The 26554-nt window shown below is 39.0% G+C and overlaps 1 long non-coding RNA gene across 1 annotated transcript in view; it reads left to right on the top strand.

Moving 5' to 3' along the window:
* The window catches only part of LOC132343645 (uncharacterized), a 59545-nt gene extending 35668 nt beyond the window's left edge, over positions 1-23877 (top strand). Inside the window, exon 3 of the long non-coding RNA XR_009492575.1 lies at positions 23140-23877. This is a non-coding gene — a long non-coding RNA (uncharacterized lncRNA). The remainder of the gene's footprint in view (positions 1-23139) is intronic.
* Positions 23878-26554: the final 2677 nt, after the last annotated feature.

The raw sequence follows: 26554 nt of genomic DNA, 5'->3' as shown, positions 1-26554 counted from the left end.
TCATATGCAATGATGTAGCTCATCATAAAATATTTTATAAAAGAAAAATTTCAATGGACACATGTAAAGTGAAGGGTTTTAGAAATCTGGACAACATAATTTTACATAATTTTTCTATAAAGCAAGTCTCTAAGAGTAGACATTAAGTGTGTGTCTGTGGAGGGGTGGCATATGTATATATCTATACTCCAAACTTATGTCTCTCATTAATATGTTGATGGTTGAATGATACACATCCCCATAATCATTTTGGAATAATATGGCAATTTAAAACGGGAGAAGGATATAACTTATAAGAGCAAACACATTTGCCTAAAAGGGTTATTCTATATTAGTCCAGGCCTAACGGCACCCCACTCCAGTACTCTTGCCTGGAAAATCCCATGGATGGAGGAGCCTGGTAGGCTGCAGTCCATGGGGTCACGAAGAGTCGGATAAGACTGAGCGACTTAATTTCACTTTCTTTTTTTTTTTAATTTTATTTTATTTTTAAACTTTACAATATTGTATTAGTTTTGCCCAATATCAAAATGAATCTGCCACAGGTATACATGTGTTCCCCATCCTGAACCCTCCTCCCTCCTCCCTCCCCATACCATCCCTCTGGGTTGTCCCAGTGCACCAGCCCCAAATATCCAGTATCGTGCATCGAACCTGGACTGGCTTTCAATACAGAAGCTTAGTCAGACAATAGAGAACACCCAAGTCTCCTACAAGTGAGGCTAATCAGCTCCAGGTAAGAAGTAACCTGCAAGAGATAGACCTTCTCTGAGGCACTGCACAATGGAAAGATTAAAAGCTGAGGGTTGAGAAGACACTCGAAAAACACAAAAGCTTTCTGACAAAACAGTTCCCACTCACTTAAAAAAAATATGTAGTGTACAGATCATAACCATAGCAACAACAAATCTCAAATCCAGCTCAATATCTAATGAGATTAACTCCCATAGTAAAGTCCCAGCAGGAAAAAAAAAAAAAAAACTGTACCCATTTCTAAGCGTAAACATTATATGTCTCAGTCTGTATTGTAGTACACAAGATGTCTTGTCTTTATAAAAATTACAAAGCATTAAGAAAGAAAAAGTTTCCCAAGAAACAAAGCAATTCTTAAAAGCTCAGATATGACACAAATGTTGGAACTCTCTGGCAAGGAATTTCAAATAACTATGAATAATAGGCAAAAGCACTAACTGGAAAGATAAGTAACATGTAATATCAATTGGGTGATTTCAGGAGAGAAAAGCAAACTGTAAGAAAGTATCAATAGAAGTTTAGAAATGAAGAACAAAGAAATGGAGATAAAAAGTACTTCTTACAGACTTATTAGTAGACTTAGCAGGGTCAAGCGTCATAGTTTTTCAGAACAGCCATACCAGAATATTATGGATGCGTGACTTACACAACAAAATTTTTCCGCATAAATGGGCAATCTAGAAGACTGAGATCAAGGAGTTGACAGGGCTGGTTTCTTCTGAGGCCTCTCTACTTGGCTTGTGGATGGTCATCTTCTCCCTGTGTCTTCATGTGAACTTCCCTCTGTGTGTATCTGTATGTCCTAATCTCCTCTTGTAAAAACATCAGCAGTATTAGAGTAGGACCCAGTTAACAAGTTCATTTTAACTTACTTATTTTTTGAAGAGGTCACCAAAACAGACCCTGTATCCAAAACAGTCATATTCTGAAATGCTGGGATTAGGACTTCAACATATAACTTTTTTGTTGTTTTTTGAGAAAGAGAACAACACAACTCAGCATATAGCACAAAGAAAGTTTCAGTGAACTAAAGATAAGTCTACAGATGGGACACAAATTGAAACTGAAATAAATGAGAAAAGGGAAAACCCAACAGAAGAGATCACCAAGAGATGTGAAACAATATCAAATGGTCTAACATACTGTAGCTCAGATGGTAAAGAATCTACCTGCAATGCAGGAGACTCAGGTTCAACCCCTGGATCAGGAGGATCCTCTGGAGAAGGGAATGGCAACCCACTCCAGTGTTCTTGCCTGGAGAATCGCACGGGCAGAGGAACCTGGTGGGCTGTAGTCCATGGGGTCACAAAGAGTCGGACATGACTGAGCAAAGTCTAGTTAACATATATGTAATTAGAATCCCAGTGTTTGACAGTATATGCTGAATCATTCATTACAACTTTCATTTAAAAAGTTTTTCTTCTCATTTTTTTTAGAACTCGCTTTGTTGTACAGGTTTAATTTCTATCATCCAATATTTTGTTTACATATTTTCACACTTTCTAGTATAATGTTGGCATTGAAGGGTCTAAATTGGTGTTTGAATATATCTTTAGCCATATATCATAATAATATTTTAAAATCAATTTATGATTATTTCCTAAATATTCTAAAATTGAGAATATTATCAGTATTTCATTGTTTTTTATTAATTATAAAATTTCCAGCAGTACAGATATAACTATAAATAATAAGCTTTCTCTAATTTACCTCAAACCAACTTTTCAAAGTACCAACCGCTAATAGTCTCTTTATTCTTTCAAATATTATTTGATTCATATAAACATACATTACATTACAAAGGCTGTAAATGTCTACCTTGTGGGCGTATCATAGGGAAATATAAATATTTCCCTATAGTAAATTCCAGAAGAGGGTTTCCTAGGTTAAGGGGTATGTACATGTTTAATTTTGATAAGTACTCTCACACTGCTCTCCACAAAAGACTATACCAGTTCATACAACAATAGTATATATTCAAGAACATTTTTCTACACTCTGGCCAATCTTAATGTATCAGTTCAGTTGCTCTGTCGTGTCCAACTCTTTGTGACCCCATAGACTGCAGCATGCCAGGCTTCCCTGTCCATTTCCACCTTCCAGAGCCTACTCAAACTCATGTCCATTGAGTCGGTGATGGCATCCAACCATCTCATCCTCTGTCGACCCCCTCTCCTCCTGCCTTCAACGTTTCCCAGCATCAGGGTCTTTTGAAATGAGTCAGTTCTTCACATCAGGTAGCCAAAGTATTGGAGTTTCAGCTTCAGCATCAGTGCTTCCAAAGAATATTCAGGACTGATTTCCTTTAGGATGGACTGATCAGATCTCCTTGCAGTCCAAGGGACTCTAAAGGGTCTTCTTCAACACCACAGTTCAAAGGCATCAATTCTTTAGTGCTCAACTTTCTTTATAGTCCAATTCTCACATCCATACATGAGCACTGGAAAAACCATAGCCTTGACTAGACAGACCTTAGTTGGTAAAATAATGTCTCTGCTTTTTAATATGATATCTAGTTTGGTCATAGCTTTCTTCCAAGGAGCAAGCATCTTTTAATTTCATGGCTGCAATCACCATCTGCAGTGGTTTTGGGGCCCAAAAAATTAGTCTCTCATTGTTTCCACTGTTCCTCCATCTATTTGCCATAAAGTGATGGGACTGGATGCCATGATCTTAGTTTTCTGAATGTTGAGTTTTAAGCCAGTTTTTTCACTCTCCTGAAAGAGGAGAGTCTTTCAAGAGGCTTTTTAGTTCTTCTTCACTTTCTGCCATAAGGGTGGTATCATCTGCATATCTGAGCTTATTGATATTTTCCCATCAATCTTGATTTCAGTTTGTGTTTCATCCAACTCAGCATTTCTCATGGTCTACTCTGCATATAAGCTAAATAAGCAGGGTGACAATATACAGCCTTGATTTACTCCTTTCCTGATTTGGAACCAGTCTGTTGTTCCATGTCCAGTTCTAACTGTTGCTTCTTGACCTGCATACAGACTTTTCAGGAGACACGTCAGGTAGTCTGGTATTCCCATCTCTTTAAGAATTTTCCATAGTTTGTTGTGATCCACACAGTCAACATTTTAATTTATAATTTGATGTCAGTGATATTTAGTAGATATATTTTAATCTCTAAGAAGCTGGGTTTTTCCCATTTTTAGTGGTGACTCCTTAATCTTTAAATATTGTTCCAAAATTTTTTAGCAGCAATTCAACAATGAGAATGTGATTAGTCAAAGTTTTACCTTTTAAAATGTATTGATGTTTTCCTCTAGAGCTTTTAATACCTTTAAAAATGAATTATCTTTTCTCTGTAGAATACAAATTAACATCTGCAGTTCAGTTCAGTTCAGTCGCTCACTCGTGTCCAACTCTTTGCAACCCCATGAACCGCAACACACCAGGCCTCCCTGTCCATCACCAACTCCCAGAGTCCACCCAAACCCATGTCCATCGAGTCGGTGATGCCATCCAACCATCTCATCCTCTGTCGTCCCCTTCTCCTCCTGCCCTCAATCATTCCCAGCATCAGGGTCTTTTCAAATGAGTCAGCTCTTTGCATAATGTTATTATTTTATTTGAGGGGTTCTTGATACCTGTATTCTGTATCTAGTCTTTCAAAACTAAGTTGTTTAAAATTTGTACTACTATATTCTTTTCTTATAATGTTTATAATAGTTTTTATTTAGTTAAAATTTCTGTGTATTTCTGACATTAGAGACTCCTACTCTGCTCAAGAAACAAGTCAACATACTTAGAGTTTACATGTCAGTGATATAGTGTGTATATATATGCATTTTTTTTCTTGTGAACAGTCATAAGTTAGGGGAAGAGGTCATTTGTGCAATATTTCTTTTTGTTTCTTCATACACATTTTTACATCTTCTTTTCTCTAGTAAAGTTCCATTGTTAATACAGTTTGACCGTAAGAGTTCACTAGAGAGAAATAAAATTCACTCTACCTGTGAATTAGCACATGCATAATTCTTTAAAAGCCTACCACAAGCATCTCTCTAAATAACTCAGGGGTTCACAGGAGATATTGGCCACATCTTCTAACCTTTAAGCAGGTATTTCCAGCAGTGCTCCAATGTCTAGGGTACTTTCAATCCTTTATTCAACCAGAGAATCTCTGAATTTATTAGAGTTATATAAATGGGATATCAGATAATGTTTTATTAAAATAAAGATTTTGAAAATAAAAAAATAATTTATTGGTTCATATTACTCTTATTCAAAAAAATTCATGCTGTTCAATAATGATTATACTCCTAGCCTAATTTCCACATTAATTATCCCAACTTATTTCCTCTTTGACATCTATTTTGTCCTATGCTAAGTCACTTCAGTCGTGTCTGACTCTGGGTGACCCCATAGACGGCAGCCCACCAGGCTCCCCCGTCCCTGGGATTCTCCAGGCAAGAACACTGGAGTGGGTTGCCATTTCCCTCTCCAATGCATGAAAGTGAAACGTGAAAGTGAAGTCGCTCAGTCATGTCTGACTCTTCGAGACTCCATGGACTGCAGCCTACCGGGCTCCTCCACCTATGGGATATTCCAGGCAAGAGTACTGGAGTGGGGTGACATTGCCTTCTCTGATTTTGTCCTATAGTCATATTGAAATACTCATCAACCAAATATAATCTGATGTAGCAGATATTTTTATCAACTCAATGGACATGAGTTTGAGTAAACTCCAGGAGATAGTGAAGGACAGGGAAGCCTGGTGTGCCGCAGTCCATGGGGTTACAAAGAGTCAGACACGACTGAGAGACTACACAACAACAGTAAGTAAAGAACTATTCCAGGTTCTGGCTTTTTTCCCTTCAACTCAAATTTGGAGAGGCCTCTGTAACTAACAAAAAGTTTGACTAAATATCTTGAGGAGGAACAAAACGACTGAGTCCCAATGTAGGAAATGGCTCCCAGTGGGAGAGCTCCGGGGTGCACATATACAGTCTGGCCTCGGGAGAGCTTTCTAGGAGTTCCCCTTACTCTCATTGCTTGTACCTTTTGCTCCACTGGGCAGCCAGTAGTAATACATGTTGCCATGGTGCAGACCATTTTCTTCTTACTCCCGGAAACAGGCGATATTCTCCAAGGGTAGTTACTCTTGGATTAAAACATGGCTTGGTCAGAGGCACTGGCTGATTATCTCCATAGTCAAAAGATGCCTGGGGAGGTAGAGAGACATTGAGTAACAGTAAAATCTCTCTGTCTCTTTATTTCTGAAGTCATATTTATTACAAGAAAAAGCCCAAAGATGTGAACAAATAAAATCATCCATAAGTCTGATCATCCCTGTATATTTACACCATTTTATATTTCATTCCCTCTTTCTTTACTGATTTATAGAAGTGAAATTATATTTAGATCAATTTTGTGCCATGTCTCTATTATTTTATATTATAAAATTGGAATTGATATGTAAATCTTTATATGTTGTTACTTGGTTGTTCGGTCATGTCCAACTCTTTTGTGATCCCACAGCCTGTAGCCCACCAAGGTCTCTGTCCAAGAGATTTGCCAGACAAGAATACTGGAGTGGGCTGCCATTTCCTTCTCCGGGAGATCTTTCTGGCCCAGGGATTAAACCAGCATCTCCTGCATTTGCAGGCAGATTCTTTACCGCTGAGCTACCAGGGAAGCTCAAATCTTTACATACTTCATTTAATTTTCTAGGAGAAGGGGGTGACAGAGGATGAGATAGTAGAATGGCATCACTGACTCAGTAAACACAAGTATGAGTTTGAGCAAACTCCAGGAGACAGTGAAGGACAGGGAAGTCTGGCACACTGCAGCTCATAAGGTTGAAAAGAGTTGGACACGACTTAGTGACTGAACAACAACAATAGCCACACCACCATATGCTTGTTCTTTCTGTTCGCACTTCTCTTGTATTTGGTTATTATAATTGCTTCCATATTTATTCTATTATAAATGTTGAGGCATGTATCTCTCTGCATACATACATGTTTTAAGAAGTTTCTCTTAACACAATTTCTAGGTCAAATAATATAAATAATATTTACATATTGGTAACATTTATTGAAGGATCACTGTACGCTAGTGTTCTACATGTTTCATGCACATTAACTCATGTAACCTTCACATCCATCTCCTGAAACCAGTACTGGGATCATCCCTAGACTGGAGGCAGAATCTGAGAGACACAGGGACAAGGTTAAATAATTTCCTTATGGCTAGATGGGAAGTGGCAGAGTTGGAGTTCAAATACAGGCTCAAAGATGTAGAAACACATGTGAACAGGTATACTGGCTGAGTATCAGTATAATCATAATAATCATTCAGTATAATCATTCAGCATGACGCATGGGGCATACTATCACATCAATTCTCCATTAAAATGGTAGTGTGGCATCTTTATAGCAGAGAAAGATAGGTATCTACTTTAGGCAAAAGAGCATACATGCAGTGTTTTTGTTAAGAAGCAATTTAATCAATCTATGAAATATTTAAACTATTCAGGCAGCCTGCAATTCATATACCTACATTCCCTGTGTGATGGAAGAATTTATAAGGATCACAAAGACACCCTAAGTCTCAATACAAACATTATTACTGGGAAAATATTTTTTAAATGTATAACTGTGTTTTTAATTTTCTTTGTTAATTTGCAATAACTTATAAGTCATTTAAGTAAGAAAACACTCTCAGAAGAAATTATACATTAACTGTCATAGAAAATAGTTTTTTCTCCCTCTTTAATTTCTTTTGTGTGAATGACATGTCAGAGGATAAGGCATGGCAAGCACTCAAATTCTTCATGGACCTAGTGGTACCAAATGCAGTAGCAGCTTTGCTTAAGCAAAACTCCATGGCATTGTTCTTAGGTTTAGTATTTAATGAGTTAAGTTTTCATCCACATTGCCTATTTTTCTACTGAACCCTGCCAAAAATATTCTGGCAGATGGTAAAATAATAAAATTGCTGGCTCTAAAATCCAAAATCTTAGAGATAATTAGAAGACTTGATACAGGTAACATTTATTAGTCATGAAGAGCTTGACAGCAAGGAGGATTTTTCAACCCACACAATTTTGAAAGGGAAAAAAAATTTCTCTTTCTGAACACTGATCAAACTGTGACTCTGTGAACTCTGTGACATGAAGGGAGAAACACACTTCATAGGATTTAGTTGGACAACTTCTTCACTGAAGCACAACCTAAACAGAGAGAAGGAAATAACGCCTTTTAAAGGTGACTCCATTTACAGAACAGCGACAGCCAGTGTGAACCATCTTTGGAAATTTCCTTCTGTTCTAGTTAAACAAACTGCAAGTTCATTAGGTAGAAATGAGCGCCAAGAATAATCTCGCTAACCATTAGATAGGTTTAAATAAAATAAAATGTATGTTAATTATCAGTTTTCCTTCTTTCTTAACATAAGCATCATTCTTAGGCTGGGAAGGCACCCAGGAGCATTTGCTGGTTGGAGAAGGTTAAGGTTTTAAAATTTGACCACTCAGCTCTTCACACATAAATGACAGCGGTTACCCCATCCATATTTTACCAAAGTCAAGTACATCTTACAGGTATAAGAAATTCAAGCAATCCTGCTGTTAACCCTATAGAAGAAGGGGTACATGGCATTGGTAATCTGCTTTGGGGTTCAAAGAGTGTAGTTCAGGCTGCTGTGGCTTGATCATAGACAAATGCCATCTTCCTAGAATCTAAGTGTTTTTCCAAACTGAAAGGGGCTTTAAAGATCTCCAGTTGCATTTCTCATTTTTTAGAAGGAAAAAAAAATTTTAACACTTCATGAAATGAAGTGACTTGCACAGGCTATTCCCGGAAAGCCTGAGACTTGATCACAGATGCCCTGATTCCTCGTATCCTGCTATTTCTAGTGTTACGGCTACAGGTTTGCACGATAAAGTATCTGCCAGACTCACCAAACCTGGTGACCCAAACTGTATCCTGTGAATACACGTAAGAATGAATAACAGGCCCAAATAAAATTGCAACGTGTAAATTTTTAAAAGTTAAATTCAAGAGTGGATAATATATTGAAAGCCTTGAAAAGGGAGGAAACAAGAAAGGAAGGAAGAGAAGCATTTTTTTGTTTGTTTTTCTAGTTGAAATATAACGACCTTTAAAATAATATGTCAGAAAAGAATGGTTGACTCTATATATGTTATCAAAACTTGGGATTCGTTCTTCTGGCTTATGAAAATGGAATGATAAATTGCCAAAGAATGAAATACAGCTATGCAGATGAGAAAAGAGATTTTTCACACAAAAAAAATTATAAATCTGATATCTCTGGAGAGAAAGGCAGTTAAGTTCCAAAACCAAGTATCATGACTGATAACAGATATATTTTAAAATAATAGATTTAAAGTAAACATAGTCTAGAGGCGTTAAGAAACAATCCATTAGAAGTAGAAATCGTGTTACAGCATCATAATAATAGTAAATAACATTCATTTGGTACTTCATACGCACAAACACTATTCTAAGGGCTTTAAATACATGAACTCATTGGTCTCCTACAACATGTCTGTAAAGTATTTATGTTTATTCCTCTCATTTTATAGATATGAAATGAAAGTACTGCTGGATTAAATTGCTTATCTAAGATTGTAACATTACTAATAATATAACTGAAAAATGAACCCAGGAAATCTGATTTCAGAATCCATGGTCTTAACTTCTATGCTATTATGGTCCTTATCCTCATACAAAGATAATAAAATAAATAGAAAATGTATCCTTAGAAAGTTGCTTCAGTCTCTCATACAGCACTGAGACGATTGCAGAGGGGCATCTGTACTATAATGGTGCAAGGGTCTTGTTCAAAGAAAATTGATCTCAGAGCAAGTTGTAAGAGGCTTGCTCTTACATATATAGAAGGTATGTTATGAGGTGACTTCTGAAAGAAGGAAGAAAGGAAGGAAGGGGAAAAAGGAGTGAGGAAAAGAGTATGAAATGTGTGCTGTGCTTAGTTGCTCAGTTATGTCCAACTCTTTGCAACCCCACGGACTGTAGCCCGCCAGGCTTCTGTCTCCATGGGATTTTCCAGGCAAGAATACTGGAGTGGGTTACCATGCCCTCCTCCAAGGGATCTTCCCAACCCAGGGATTGAACCCAAGTCTCCCATACTGCAGGCAGAACTGCAGGCAGATTCTTAACCGTCTGAGCCACCAGGGAAGCACAAGAATACTGGAATGGGTAGCCTATCCCTCTCCAGGGGAACTTCCCAACCCAGGAATTGAACCAGCATCTATCCACCTGCACTGCAGTAGACCCTGGTTTGAGTCCTGGGTCAGGAAGATCCCCTGGAGAACAGATAGACTACCCACTCCAGTATTTTGGGGCTTCCTTGGTGGCTCAGATGATATATATATGTCAATGAAATAGCATAAGTAACAAAAATAAGGCACAGAACACTTTGATGGCAAAAAAACATATAAAACTAATGGTAAAAACCCATTGTGGACTTTCAGATTAAGCTACAATAATAGCCATTGCTAACATTTTAACACTCTTTGTGTGTGAGTGTGTGTATGTGTATAAATATGTATAACCGAAATGCTTGTGTTCCTCCCAAAATTCCCATGTTGAAGCCTTTGTCACCAATGTGATGGTATCTAGACATGGAACCTTTAAGAGCTAATTAGGGTTAGATGAGTTCATGAGAGTGGGGCTTTTGTGATGCAATTAGTGCCCTTATAAAAAAGACACCAGAGACTGAGTATCTCTCTCTATCCATACCCCTCAGTACTGGACTATAATAGGTTTACAATACTTTTTACACAAATAATACATAAAAAAAATAAATAAAAAATAAAACATTTTTAATCTTATAGTACAGTACCTTGAAGACTACAGTGGTATAGTACAATAGATGTCAGGGGCCCACAGAGAGGAAACAGGCAAGTCAGTCAGTTCAGTCACTCAGTCACGTCCGATTCTTTGCGACCCCATGAACCACAGCACACCAGGCCTCCCTGTCCATCACCAACTCCTGGAGTTTACCCAAACTCATATCCATTGAGTCGGTGATGCCATCCAACCATCTCATCCTCTGATCGTCCCCTTCTCCTCCTACCCTCAATCTTTCCCAGCATCAGAGTCTTTTCCAATGAGTTAGCTCTTCGCATCAGGTGGCCAAAGTATTGGAGTTTCAGCTTCAACACCAGTCCCTCCATTGAACACCCAGGATTGATCTCCTTTAAGATGGACTGGTTGGATCTCCTTGCAGTCCAAGGGACTCTCAAGAGTCTTCTCCAACACCACAGTTCAAAAGCATCAATTCTTCTGTGCTCAGCTTTCTTTATAGTCCAACTCTCACATCCATACATGACCATTGGAAAAACCACAGCCTTGACTAGATGGACCTTTGTCGACAAAGTAATGTCTCTGCTTTTCAATATGCTATCTAGGTTAGTCATAACTTTCCTTCCAAGGAGTAAGTGTCTTTTAATTTCATGGCTGAAATCACCATCTGCAGTGATTTTGGAGCCCAGAAAAATAAAGTCAGCCACTGTTCCAACTGTTTCCCCATCCATTTGCCACGAAGTCATGGGACTGGATGCCATGATCTTCGTTTTCTGAATGTTGAGTTTTAAGCCAACTTTTTCACTCTCCTTTTTCACTTTCATCAAGAGGCTCTTTAGTTCTTCTTCACTTTCTGCCATAAGGGTGGTGTCATCTGCATATCTGAGGTTATTGATATTTCTCCCAGCAATCTCGATTCCAGCTTGTGCTTTCTCCAGCCCAGCGTTTCTCATGATGTACTCTGCATATAAGTTAAATAAGCAGGGTGACAATACACAGCCTTAACGTACTCCTTTTCCTATTTGAAACAGTCTGTTCCAGTCCAGTTCTAACTGTTGCTTCCTGACCTGCATACAGGTTTCTCAAGAGGCAGGTCATGTGGTCTGGTATTCCCATCTCTTTCAGAATTTTCCACAGTTTATTGTGATCCACACGGTCAAAGGCTTTGGCATAGTCAATAAAGCAGAAATAGATGTTTTTCTGGAACTTTCTTGCTTTTTCCATGATCCAGCAGAAGTTGGCCATTTGATCTCTGGTTCCTCTGCCTTTTCTTTTCTTTTTTTTAAATTTGATTTTATTTTTAAACTTTACAATATTGTATTAGTTTTGCCAAATATCGAAATGAATCCACCACAGGTATACCCATGTTCCCCATCCTGAACCCTCCTCCCTCCTCCCTCCCCTACCCTCCCTCTGGGTCGTCCCAGTGCACCAGCCCCAAGCATCCAGTACCGTGCATCGAACCTGGACTGGCAACTCATTTCATACATGATATACGTGTTTCGATGCTATTCTCCCAAATCTCCCCACCCTCTCCCTCTCCCACAGAGTCCATAAGACTGATCTATACATCGGTGTCTCTTTTGCTGTCTCGTACACAGGGTTATTGTTACCATCTTTCTAAATTCCATATATATGCATTAGTATACTGTATTGGTGTTTTTCTTTCTGGCTTACTTCACTCTGTATAATAGGTTCCAGTTTCATCCATCTCATTAGAACTGATTCAAATGTATTCTTTTTAATGGCTGAGTAATACTCCATTGTGTATATGTACCACAGCTTTCTTATCCATTCATCTGCTGATGGGCATCTAGGTTGCTTCCATGTCCTGGCTATTATAAACAGTGCTGCGATGAACATTGGGGTACACGTGTCTCTTTCCCTTCTGGTTTCCTCAGTGTGTATGCCCAGCAGTGGGATTGCTGGATCATAAGGCAGTTCTATTTCCAGTTTTTTAAGGAATCTCCACACTGTTCTCCATAGTGGCTGTACTAGTTTGCATTCCCACCAACAGTGTAAGAGGGTTCCCTTTTCTCCACACCCTCTCCAGCATTTATTGCTTGTAGACTTATGGATTGCAGCCATTCTGACTGGAGTGAAATGGTACCTCATAGTGATTTTGATTTGCATTTCTCTGATAATGAGTGATGTTGAGCATCTTTTCATGTGTTTGTTAGCGATCTGTATGTATTCTTTGGAGAAATGTCTATTTAGTTCTTTGGCCCATTTTTTGATTGGGTCATTTATTAAGAGTCTCATGATCTACCGACTGAGCTAGCTGGGCTCCTCTGCCTTTTCTTAAACCAGGTTGAACATCTGGAAGTTCACGGTTCATGTATGCTAAAGCCTGGCTTGGAGAATTTTAAGCATTACTTTACTAGTGTGTGAGATGAGTGCAATTGTGTGGTAGTTTGAGCATAGTTAAACAAGCAAAAAGAGTTACTAACTGGAGAAGGGAGAGGAGGTGAGAGATGGTGTAGCTGAAGAATGATTACCAATAGGAGATGGAGGGCAAGCTGAAATTTCACTGATGCCTGACATTGATGGCACAGGTTCAGTTCAGTTCAGTCGCTCAGTCGTGTCCAACTCTTTGTGACCCCATGGGCTGCAGCACGCCAGGCCTCCCTGTCCATCACCAACTCCCGGAATTTACTCAAATTCATGTCCATTGAGTCAGTGATGCCATTTAACCATCTCATCCTCTATCATCCCCTTCTCCTCCCACCTTCAATCTTTCCCAGAATCAGGGTCTTTTGAAATGAGTCAGCTCTTCGCATCAGGTGGCCAAAGTATTGGAGTTTCAGCTTCCGCATCAGTTCTTCCAATGAATATTCAGGACTGATTTCCTTTAGGATGGACTAGTTGGATCTCCTTGCAGTCCAAGGGATTCTCAAGAGTCTTCTCCAACACCACAGTTCAAAAGCATCAATTCTTCAGCACTCAGCTTTCTTTATAGTCCAACTCTCACATCCATACTGGATCCTTGCTGGATTCAATTCTATTTACCCTCTTGAATAACAATCCAGTGATGTCTAGGTGGTAGCTCCTTTTCTCTCATCATAGATAACGTGATCCTATGTTCGAGTGGCCCTTGCCATTTCCTGCATTGTGAATGTCTGGTTCTTCAGTTACTTCTTCTTCCTCTCATCTCTCTTCATTCTTTCTCTGTGTCTTCAATTCCTGGCACATCTTTGCAGTACTAGCTACATCACCACAGCTTTTACACTTGCTTTCCGACACCCTGGGCTTGAAATAAAGATACTGTACTACTGTACTCTATACAGTACTCAGTACAGTAAGGTACACAAAAGCACAACCACTTGTAGCGGATGCACACACAGGACAATGTACACCAGACACATGAGCTCACTTATGGTGTTTGGACCTGTGAACACGTGTCTGCATCTTTGGAAGTTGGCAACTTGAAGGTTTGAATGTAGAGGACTATTATTAATTACAGTCACCATGCTGTGTATCACATCCTCAAAACTTATTTATTTTGTACCAGAAAGTGTGTATCTCCTTTTGACTCCCTTCACACATTTCATCCACCTCTACCCCCATCTCTAGCAGCCAACAATCTGTTCTGTGTATCTGAGTTTGAGCTTGTTTGTTTTAGATTCCATGCATAAGTAAGATAATCTGGTTTTTATCTTTCTCTGTCTAACTAATTTCATTTAGCATAATGCCCTTAAGGTCCATCATAAATGGCAAGATTTCATTTTTTTCGTAGCTGAATAATAACTCATTGTATATATACCATATTTTCTTTATCCATTTGTGTGTTGATGAATACTTAAGTTGCTTCCATTTCTTGGCTATTGTAAATAATACTGTAAAGAACATCAGATGCATGTATCTTTTTGAGTTTATGTTTTCATTTTCTTTGGATAAATGTTCAGAAATGGAATTTCTGGATCATATGGTAGTTCTGTTTTTATTTTTTTGAGGAACCTCCCTACTATTCTCCATAGTGCCTGCACCAATTTACATTACCATCAAGAGTGTACCAGAAGGGTTCCCTTTTCTCCACATCCTTACCAATGCTTTTCATTTCTTATCTTTTTGAAAATAGTCATTGTAACAGGTGTGAGGTGATATTTCATTATGTTTTTGATTTGCATTTCCCTATGATTAGTGACATAGAGCATCTTTTCTTGTACCTATTTGCCATCAACATGTCTTCTTTGGGAAAGGTCTGTGCAGATCCTCTACCCATCTTAAAATCAAGTTCTTTGTGTTTTGCATATTGAGTTGTAGAAGTCCTTTATATATGTTGAATGTTGACTGCCTTTAAGATATATGACCTGCAAGTACTTACACCCACTGAATGGGGCTTCCTTTTCACTTTGTTGGTGGTTTCTTCTGCCATGCAGAGACTTTCAGTTTGACGTAGCCCCCCTTATTTTTGCTTTTGTTGCCTTTGCTTTTGTTGTCAAATCTAAAAAAATCACTCCCAAGACTAATGCCAAGATGCTTACTGCCTGTTTTTTCCTCAGAGTTTTATGGTTTCAAGTCTTACATTCAAACCTTTAATCCATTTTATGTTCACTTTTTTGTGTATAGTGTAAGAGAAGTGATTCAGTTTCATTCTTTTGCATGTGGCTGTCCAGTTTTCCCAATACAATTTATTGAAGAAACTGTCCTTTCCCTATGGTATATTCTTGGCTCCTTTGTCATGAATTAGTTGACCATATACATGTGAGTTTCTTCCTGGGCATTCTATTTTGTTCCATTGATCTATTTATTTTTATATCAATGCCATACTGTTTTGTTTACTATAGCTTTGTAATATAGTTTGAAATAAGGGCATGTGATGACTCTAGCTTTGTGCTTCTTTCTCAGGATTGCTTTGGCTATTCGGGGTTCCAGAAGTCTGTCCAGGAACCAAGTTCTTATTCTTGGTTGTTATTAGTTTCAGCTACCTTCACCCTTTTTCATGCATTTTTAAAGATGAGAAGTTAAAAAAGGATTATATCCCCAAGTCAAAAAACTAAAAGGCTGCATATGAAACTATGAGTTTGCACTGTCTGTGTTTGGGAGACAGTGGGGGGTGGGGTGGATAATTTGAGAGGACTTAAATATTAGTCACTGTCGCTTTTTCCTCATAAGATTTGACAATCAAGGGTGGAGGGTAAAAAGCTGGTGCCCCTCCCCAAGGGACTAGGCAATAAAATAAGGAAGGAGAAACCTAACAGCAGCTAACATGCATAAAACAGAAATATTTCTAGCTTGTTACTTCCCCACTTCTGTCGAAAACAGCTGGCTGTTTCTTTAATCCTTTGTTATCTTGGATTTGACAAAGCACATTCTATTTAAAGGAGTCTTTTACATTTTCAAAGGAGGAAAAAACCGAGTGAGAGTAGCATATTATATGAGGAAACTTTAAAAAAATCTTCACAAAATATGTATGTAGGAAGAGAAAAGTGTGAGAGGAAAAGCGGATAAACCAAGGGGTCTTGATTTTCTGCGCAGAAAACTTGACCTGAGTTCTAACCTGGCAGCACAGCCACATATGTTGGCTGCTGCTGCTGCTGCTGCTAAGTCACTTCAGTCATGTTCGACTCTGTGTGACCCCATAGATGGTAGCCCACCAGGCTCCCCCATCCCTGGGATCCTCCAGGCGAGAATACTGGAGTGGGTTGCCATTTCCTTCTCCATTGCATGAAAGTGAAAAGTGAAAGTGAAGTTGCTCAGTCGTGTCTGACTCCTAGTGACCCCATGGACTGCAGCCTACCAGGCTCCTCTGTCCATGGGATTTTCCAGGCAAGAGTACTGGAGTGGGTTGCCACTGCCTTCTCCATATACGTTGGCAGGTCATTTTAATTGTTTGGGTCAAAAGTAATCATGATCTTCTAGAATTTCCTGGAATATTTTAATATTCACATCTTCCACTATGAATTTCCTCCTCTGATCTGGTCAAATTCCCAAATATCATGGGAGAGTCCTTCACATTGCATTTGGTTCTGCAAGACCACCAGCATGGCGTGGATTCAGATTTGTGGTCTTGCCATTTCATCTGATCCAGATGCTTCATTTTGTCTGCTTTCTCAGCATAACTGAGGTGGAGACTTGGACTGAGATAAACTGGCTTTATCCCAACTTGGATAAGATAAATATTTGCAAGAGCAAATATCTAGAACAGACATGGTCTGACTGCCCCTTCTATCAAAAGCACATGTCTTGAGTTATCTGGTAAACATTAAAGTTTTGAATTATATTAAAAGCCCTGGAAGAGACATCAAGAACACATCTCTTGTGTTCTTTTGACTCTTACAGCAGAAGTCCACTATCCCAGATAAACAGATACACAGCCAACCTTTGGTTAGCCATATAAATGCAAGTATCCCTTGGCATGTGTAAATGTTAGCTGTTCAGTCATGTCCAACTGTTTGCAATTCCACGGACTGTAGCCCGCCTGACCCTTATGTCCATACACTTCTCCAGGCAAGAGTACTGGAGTGGGTAGCCATTCCCTTCTACAGGGGATCTTCATGACCCAGGGATTGAACCCAGGTTGCCTGCATTGCAGGCAGATTCTTTACCATCTGAGCTACCAGGGAAGCCCAGTGTTATTTTGTCCCCTATCAATCTATCTTTCTGCTCAGGTGAGGAGAAACATTGCATATTTCATTGATCCAAAGATATTTATTTTTTCACATTTTAATATCTCTTAACCTAGGATGCATTTTACAATTGATGCAGTGTCATAATCTTTATTGAAAGTGCCATTTGGGGAGATTTTATTAAAACATTTAAAATTATTACATTTTAAAATTGATGGTGTCTTAGATTACATGAAATACTAAAGTTGGAATTCCTTGGAAAGTTTTGTTTTGGTAGTTCTAGGAACAGGGAGTTAATGGGAAGTAAACTTGGGAAATGAACTCAGAAGTATTAGAGATGAAAGTTTTACAAATGATACATGTTTGGTTCTCTTGACTCTTGTCAGTTTTTTTTGAGTGCAGGGATTAACAGTACACTTTGCTTATTCAATACAACACCTAATCTATTGTGAATATTTATTAACTACATTGTCATAACACAAGTAGTCATTCATTATGAGGAAAGAGAGGAACCCAGCATTAAAATTCCAGCTCACCACTTTTTACTGACCCATTCGATTAGCATTATTTTGCATTATCTTCTACAAGAATTCCCCTGTCATAAACCTAAATACTGAATTATGAAATGCCATTAAGTACTTCCAGACTCAAGAATTTCTTATATCAGTGATTCTAAAATGTGGTTACACATTAAAACCACCAAGGAAGCTTTTAGAAAATACTGATATCCAAACTCCTTCTCACACTAAATTAAAGCAGGACATCTGGGAACAGGATATTAGCACTTTTTAAAAAGCCTCCCCAACAATAGAGAAAATAAACACAACCCAGAAGTGGTTTTTCAGAAAAATTAACAAAATTGGCAAACCTTTAGCTATGTTGACTATGAGAAAAGAGACAAGACTCAAATAAAATCAGAAGTAAAAAAATAGGGTACATTACTACCTATTTTATAGAAACATGAAGGCTTCTAAGAGAGTACCATGAACAATGTATATAAACAAACTGGATAAGCTAGATGAAATAAACCAATTCCTAGAAACACACAACTTTTCATGACTGAATCATGAAAAAAAAAGTGGGAAATCTGAATAGGATTGAAAACAGGGGCTCAGATTTTTGTACACTCATGTTCATAGCAGTGTTATTCACAAAAGCTGAAAGATGGAAGCAACACAAATGTCCATCAAATGATGAATGGACAAACAAAATATATATACGTACAATAGAATGTTACTCAGCTTTAAAAAAAAAAGGAAATTAAGGGAACGCTGACACAGGCTATAACATGGATGAACCTTGAGGACATTATGCTAAGTAAGTAAGCCAGTCACAAAAGGACAAATATCGTGTAATTCCACTTACTTAATGGATAACACAGTCAAATTTATAGAGACAGAAAGTAGAAAGGTTCTTGCCAGGAACTGGATTGAGGGAGAAAGGCCAGTTTGACTAGATTAAAAGGCTCTGAGGAAGGTCCATGGTGATGGTAGCAAAAGTGTGAATATAATGAATACTACTGAATGGAACACAAGCCACAAGATTAAAGTGGTAAATTTTATGTTATATTTGCCACAATTTAAAAAAACAAAACAAAACAAAACTTAAGCCTTCCCAGCTGTTGAAGTAGAGCTAAGTTTGAGAATCATGGACTTATACCAAAGGGTGTTCATGCTCATCCATGTCCAACTCTTTGAGACCCCATGGACTGTATGTAGCCCACCAGGCTCCTCTGTCCATGGGATTCTCCAGGCAAGAAGACTGGAGTGGGTTGCTCTTCTCTTCTCCAGGGAATCTTCTCAGCCCAGGGATCAAACCAGCATTTCTTGCACTGCAGGCAGATTCTTTACCACTGAGCCACCTGGGAAGCCCATACCAAAGGATAGTCTCAAATAATTCGGATCATACTTGGCAGTTTTTAACACCTCCTGTCAAATTTTTTCTAGGCATGTTCTTTGTTTGGTATAAGACATGTCCCCTCTCTCTTTTTCATGCTTTCTGTTTTCAATTTATTAATTTAATTTATCACCACCCCCTAAAAGATCATTTCCCTTGCCCATGAAAAAAGTGAAAGCGTTAGTCACTCAGTTGTGTCCGACTCTTTGAGACCCCGTGGACTGTAGCCCACCAGGTTCCTCTGTTCATGGAATTCTCCAGGCAAGAATACTGGAGTGGGTTGCCATTACCTTCTGCAGGGGATCTTCCCTATCCAGGGATCAAACCCAGATCTCCCGCATTGCAGGCAGATTCTTTATCGTCTGAGCCACCCATAGACTGACTTTTATCTCAGTTTCTTCTTTAATCCCTCATTGCTACTTATAGGTAAATTTACATAACTACTTTTTTCCCAAAGAGTTCAAACTCGATATTATAAAAATACTATTACAGGAGGAACATTCCCCTTCATAATATTCATAGGAAAAGAAGGAAGAGAGAGAAAAGAAAGAGTATATTGAATAGAAAATAAGAAATAGCAAATAAGTTGCAATTTCCAGCTCTAGTTAATGCTCCTTATTCATATGTTTTTAAGAAATAATAGTGACAGTTGCCCTTGATTGGTTGCATATTAAGTGTCATTGACTAAGCAGTTGAGGAATATCACCTGTTTTAGTCCTAATTTTAAAAAATATTTGAAGTGACTATTTTTATCATCACTTTCTTGATGTGAAAATAGGCATAGACGGGTTTCCCTGGTGGTTCTGATGGTAAACAATCTGCCTGTAATGGAGGAGATAAAGGTATCTAACTTGCCAAATGTATATTGGGACTTGGCTGCACTTTCTGTGTTGGTGTGTCTGGCTCCAAAAGTTCATATTTTCACCCACTGTAATCTTCTTTGCCTCAAAGTTGTGAAAGAGATACTAGTTTACTCAGGTGATCTTGCTGCTCAAGAAGAACTTGGTGGAATCTTTCCTACTTTTTAAAGTTTATTTCAAAACAGATACCCTGGTATTGATGGGTTGACCATCTCTGGTCACTGAGGCCATCTTTGTTTATAACTAAAGTAAACGTGGCAATTGTGTCATATGTGGCTTAAGCGAAAGTCTTCAGAATTAGACTGTGTCAGTTTGAGTTCTACCATAATGTCTATATAGCATATAACAAGATGCTTAATATCTCTCTAATCTCTGTATAACATAGAACAAGAAGCTTAAGTTTCCTTGTGATGCGACCAAGTAATGATTGTACTTAACTCACAGAAGCGTTGTGAGGATTAGGTGATGGAAACCTATAGAGCTCTTTGAATAGTATTCAGAACATTAAACACTCTACAAGTAACTATTATTATCATTATCAATTTTTAAATATTGGCCCTGTTTTATGACTGTCATCTTTTTAGAGAAAGATTTGGAGTGCTTTTATCAATTTCTAGATTATGTTTTTCCATCGACCATCATGTCGTACCATCTGCCTTCTACGATCTACCAGCATCATTAATGTTATTTGTTAGGTGGCAAAACATAAGGTGAGCTCTTTTTCCCATTTATTTTTCCATGAGGAGTTACATCCTAATTCTCCTGAAGGCTATTGTTGTGAAAAAAACAACTCAGGTTATCCACGCCACCAAAATTGATCTTGCAATTTCACGCAAAGTGATTTCACAGAAGAAAAACTGTTTTCCTAAAATATGTGCCTGAGCTATTGTAATCTTTGTGGTTGCAAAATGAAAGCTATTCCGTCCTTTTGCTCCACCCTTCAATATTTGCTCAGGTGCAATTTGATTTCCACATGAACTGATTTGGAAAACTTACCAGGGACTTACAGAGCAGTTGTCATTCCGGCTCTAGTAACTTCCTAAACAAAATCATATTCCCGAAAAATGGTCACATAAAGTACCTCTGGTAAATCTCTCCGTGTGTTTGTGCCTTATTATAAAGCCCGTCGGCAATCTGCCTTGAAGCATGAGCACATTTTTAATCAAGCGGTAAAGCATTGAGAGTATAAAGGTCACCAGAGCTGAAGCTTCAGTGAACTGCTTTGTCCCCGTGGTCAAGGAGCTTGACTGGAGTTATTGCAGGTGCTCCAGAGTTCCGTTCCCTGTGTGCCTGACTGCACTTCCCAAGTGACAGCAAAGAACACACTTCAAGGAGATACTGTTGATTTACTTATACGAGGGCCCTTACTTCCAGATGGATAGGTTTTTTCTTAATGAAGGAAATGTTCAGAAAGTTTATGTGTACACCAAAGGTATCTTTCGTCAAGGGCCATCTGAATAATAAAATGATAAGTAATGTAACAGGATAATGCGCAGTTGACACCAGAAGTAGACTTTTATATTTACAAAATTCAGGAAGAAGGGCAATAGAAGTAGGTAAATTTCACAATGGAGCTTAGAACTCTTGCCATTTAGCTTAGGGCCACCGTCATCAGATTCTTACTGGTGATCTCTTACTGGTCTTTCTCTTGAATGTCAGTAACTCCTCCACAAAGACAATGGCAGCTGAGCTTGAAGCAGTTCACAGGAAATTCTATGTCTATTTGTTTGTTGATTTATTCTTAAATCAACCATATGCATTCTCTCACACTGTAGTTGGCAATGCTTCACTGACTTTTTACAAGCCTGCATGTAATAGCACAAATAGGAACAGAGTAAAGTCACCTAAATGTGCCCTTTCACTGGCTATAAACTGGGATGTGTCTAATGGGTGAAACAAAATCATTTAAAAAAAAACACACATACTAAAGTTCATATCATTTTGTTTTTAAAATATAAGAAAATTATATTTTCATCTCTATCTGAGTGTATATATGTGCATATGTTTACATATATTTCTCTGATATTTATCTCCACACCATGACCCCCAAATAAATATTTAGACAGAATTTACTGTTAGCAGGTCAATAGGAGATTTAAAGCAATCTTCAAGTTCAAAGGACAGTATAGGATTCTGCCAATTAAGATAATATTCAAATTATGAGTCATCAACGATCTATTGAGAGAATTGATGGTGACGTTTCTTAGAGGTAATGTGTAAGTTTCTTGGAGGAATGTGACGTTTCTTGGTAATGATGAGCTCAGGGAGACAAATTAAGAAAGGAAAAAAAGAGCTAGGGGAGGCTGGATGCTACACATTATTTAATCATCACATTTCTATTATGATTGAGTGTCTTGGGGTCCAAAGGCTTGGTAGTATGCTGACTTTTATAGGAAAAATAGAAGAAAGGAGTTTTGGATTCAGTATCTTGAATTCATATCTAAATCCAAAAAATTGTAGAGTAGATCCCACTAATAACTGCTATTCATGTGTTCTCTGGGCCTTCAGGACATTCTTCCTGGTAGAGCCTGGTTTCCCCAATCCCATCTTTTCTGGGTGCTATGTTCAAGGTTATTCAACTGTCTTGTCCTGTAGGACTCCTGGGAACCAGTGTTCTTCATCGTTGCACACTCGGGTTTTTCTGCCTTTCACAGAACTGAGCACATTTCACTGTCTTCTACTTTCTTTTCCTATTGTAATTCATTTCCTTATGCTTTTCAGATTGTCCAGACTCATGAGTATCTCTTCCATTTTCTTCTCCGCTCTGTGAACTCATGCTTTTTTCACAGCCCAGACAAAAAATCATTCCACGAGGACCCAGCCCCACCTCTCTTCCAACCTTACAAGAAGCACACAGCTACATCTTGTGCAGTAATACTTTTTTAAATGTAGGGCCTGAGATCATTATTACTTTTTGCCAGTGACCTGGCCATATAATGGGGCTTCCCTGATGGCTCATCAGGTAAAGAATCTGCCTGCAGTGCAGGAGACACAGGAAACACAGGTTTGAACCCCTGGGTTGGGAAGATCCCGTGGAGAAGGAAAATGGCAACCCACTCCAGTATCCTTGCCTGAAAAATCCCTTGGACAGAGGAGCCTGGTGGGCTACTCCATGTGGTTGCAAAGAGTCAGACACGACTGAGTGATTGAGCATGCACAGCCATATAATGAAAGGTTTTATAACTGGTAATGATGAAGTTTTTTCTCCAATGACAATTTTTAAGTTAATGCCACAAAACTGAAGTACTTTTGTTTTTACAGCTGGAAGGAATCTTTGTGACTCTTTAGTCCCACACCTTCATTTAATAAAAGCAGCACCCTGAAGCCCAGCGAGGCAAAGCTCTCATCTCTGTGGGGTAGTGACAAGCATCAGGAGGCCTCTTCCCACGGCCCCATCGGGCCTCTCTGAACCTGACAGCCAACTGAGGAACCCTGTGCTGAATCACTGGGGAGGAATACTGAAGTTCCCTGTTCTTATCCACGTTTGACCATGATATGGTGATAACTATGGGGAAGTCACTTCAACTCTCCATGTCTCATTCTTTGCATTTGAAAAAATGCATAAAACTTTTATTTCTTGCCAGTCCATTTAGAGAGACAAATGAACACATACACAAAGAAGTCCTTTCAAAACAAGTAGAACTTTTGAAGGCATCATTTAGAAATTGAGTTTTCCTCAACTAGCAATAGCATGATCAAGAGAGGAAATAAATTGCCTTCAGTCTTGAAAGCATCAAGAAGACTCTATCTCATATCCGCCAAGAGCATCATTTAATTACCTACAGTGATACCAACTCCGTGGACCACCTATCCCAATTAAGCAGCAGCACATGCTAATTATCATTAGACTTAATTGGTTTCCCAATTCAGCAACTTCCCTGATCAAGTCTGTCCCAGTTAAGTGGTGTTTATTGAACCACCTGAATCTTGCTTAAAAGAAACAAAAGAAAATTTCTCGTCTCCAGTTCAGCAAATATAACCTACTCTCACCAAGTCACACTAGCCAGTTTCTAATTAAATTTGCAAAGCATACGCTGGGGTTGGGTCCAATGTGCGTATCTTCTCCAATTAGTAAATCTCCTCCAATTTCAGTGAAATCAAGTAAGATTAAGCAAGACATTCCAAACAACAATCAGTAAATGTGTGAAAATTAGCAAATATTTACTAACATTTCCCCTTCTTGTACACATTTTTGGACTAAGATGCTATGATTGTGTCATACTTTAAGATTTTCCAAACTTGAAATGTGCTTTTTCAGCAATAACACTTATTCTGAAGAGTAGGTAAGCATAAAGAAAGACAAAATTATGCTAGTGGGCTCAACCCTCCCAGAGAAAGTTATATGCATGCTAGTTCCTTTGCTTTAATTCCATCAGTAAACTTGATGAATGTAAAATCTGGTACTTGAGAACTGCTCAGGACAAGGGGAGATGTTGACTGAATGGGGCTCATAAACTGTACAGGTTTTGGAACATCAGGGCTGAGTGTACCTTGGAAGTAGAAGCCCCTCCTTCTAGAAAGCTGGGCATTTGGGGTGACAAATAATATAAGCACATGTGCTCTGTTCTCAGTCATTCAGTCATGTCTGATTTTGTGTGGCCTCATGGACTGTAGCCTGCCAGGCTCCTCTTTCCATAGGATCTTCAGGCAAGAATACTGGAGTGGGCTGCCACTTCCTACTCCAGGGGATCTTCTGGAACCCCAAGGATCAAAGCCGCATCTCTTGTGTCTCCTGCATTGGCAGGTGGATTCATTACCACTAGTGCCACCTGGGGAGCCAAGCACACATGTGCTGGTGTGCAAATAATTGTTCCAAGTCTGCTCAGTGAGTTTAAATAGACTCTGGTGACTCAAGAAGACAGATGAGCGTTTCTGAGCCCTTCCTTGAGGAGCTCTAGAATCCTCACCTTAGACTCTTCCTGCCAATGTGTAAGCACAGCACCAAAGAGAAAACATGACCCCAAGGCTCCCACTTTCCTCAGATCCCCCCAAGAAAAAGATGAAGAGGTAGGTGCGAAGAGCCAGCAGAATCAGGCTATGTCCAGGAGCCACATTTCTTCCCAGGGCAGTAAAACCGTTCACTATTTCTCTGAGAAAGAGTCCGGAGGTCAGCGTGGTCTAGCTGAAGGTGGGGCTGGAGATGGGAGCAGAGACTGCTCCTGGTAGGGCACAGGCAGTGGACTCTCCCAGAAGAGCGAGGTGGATTCTGTGCCCTGGTCTTGCCAAGGCACAGTTTTTGGTCAGCATACTGGGTAGGCAAGGATTTGAGATCCACAGTGACATTGTAAAAAGACTAGTGACACCCTGAGTGGGAGAGAAGGGAGAGGATGCTGGCACAGGGACATGGGCACATGGAGAGAGCTTCTTGGGATGGAGCACTTGAACAAATTCTCTGACCAGTGTGGTCACATCTCAGATGGCCTGGGGAGGGTCCACCCAGGAATTCAAGGCTAATCAGCAAGAATGTCTAACCTTGCAAAGTTGGGGGTTGTCTGGAAGATACATTCTCAGGATCAAAGAAAGAGTGTACATTCCTCAGAAATTGCCCATTTTTGGCATTCTAATGATGCTGCATCAAAGGAGTTTCTTACGCCACCAATAGAAGAGAACAACAAAAACAATAATAATAATAGAGAATAACAGTCTTGTTTGATCTCAGTTTTCTTTGGACTGGCTTCAGAAACTTCAAACTTGGGCTCAGGGTTCCAAAAAGAGAATAATATGTAACAAAATGCTTTACCTTTTCTCTAGAAACTAGCCCACATTTAGATTATAGTAGAGCTCTTTATTGGCAATGTCAAACTGCAGAGACTAACCTAAATTTAGCCACCAGATGTGAAGAGTCGACTCATTGGAAAAGACCCTGATCCTGTGAAGACAGATGTGAGTTTGAGCAAACTCTGGGAGATAAGGAAGGACAGGGAAGCTAGGCATGCTGCAGTTCATGGGGCCGCAAAGAGTTGGACAACAAACCTAAATTTCTAGGAATCGATTTAACTCGTTAAAATCAGTAATATACAAAATCACCTCAGATACAATTCTGTGTGTCTGCTCATAATTGAATTAAACTATTCTGGCCTAAAGGGAAATGGTAAGTTGGAATTATTAAAGGTAGAGCTGGAAGGAAATTTAAAGATGGGTTATTACCAAGCACATTCTTTACCTTTATGGAAACAACACTTTAACCATTAAAGGATCTGGCCAAAGAAGAGCCAGATTTCCCAATTATTATCTAGTGTGCTGTGTCTGTTAACCATGGTGGAAACCTCTTATGAACTTGCACTGTGATTCCAGTCCCTCCTTCCTTATCAGAATTGGGAAATATCTGGAACCAGTTATTCATTGCTGTGCTTTCTGAAAAGTCTCACCTACAGATTTGATTGGTCAGACAGCAATAGGTCCTGATACTTTGACATGTTTAGCTGCCACTGGTTACTTCTCAAAGGAAATGGAGGTGGGGTGGCTCATTTCTGGATCCCATCAGGTAGGTGAGGATGAGTAGAGGAATCATGGGTTATTTCACTTCTTGGGGAACCATTCCAGCACTTGTCAGTAAGTATATGATGAAGGTTCAACTGTTTCTTAAGAAGAGTGAAAATAAAAAGCCTCTGAACATTGATGCTTGCTTCTTGTTCTTAAACTAATTAACAATGGAAGATCAAAAGCTATAAAGATC

This window comes from Bos taurus, chromosome 23 (assembly GCF_002263795.3).
Source record: "Bos taurus isolate L1 Dominette 01449 registration number 42190680 breed Hereford chromosome 23, ARS-UCD2.0, whole genome shotgun sequence".
Taxonomy (NCBI): domain Eukaryota; kingdom Metazoa; phylum Chordata; class Mammalia; order Artiodactyla; family Bovidae; genus Bos; species Bos taurus.
This window is presented reverse-complemented; position numbering and strand designations above follow the sequence as displayed.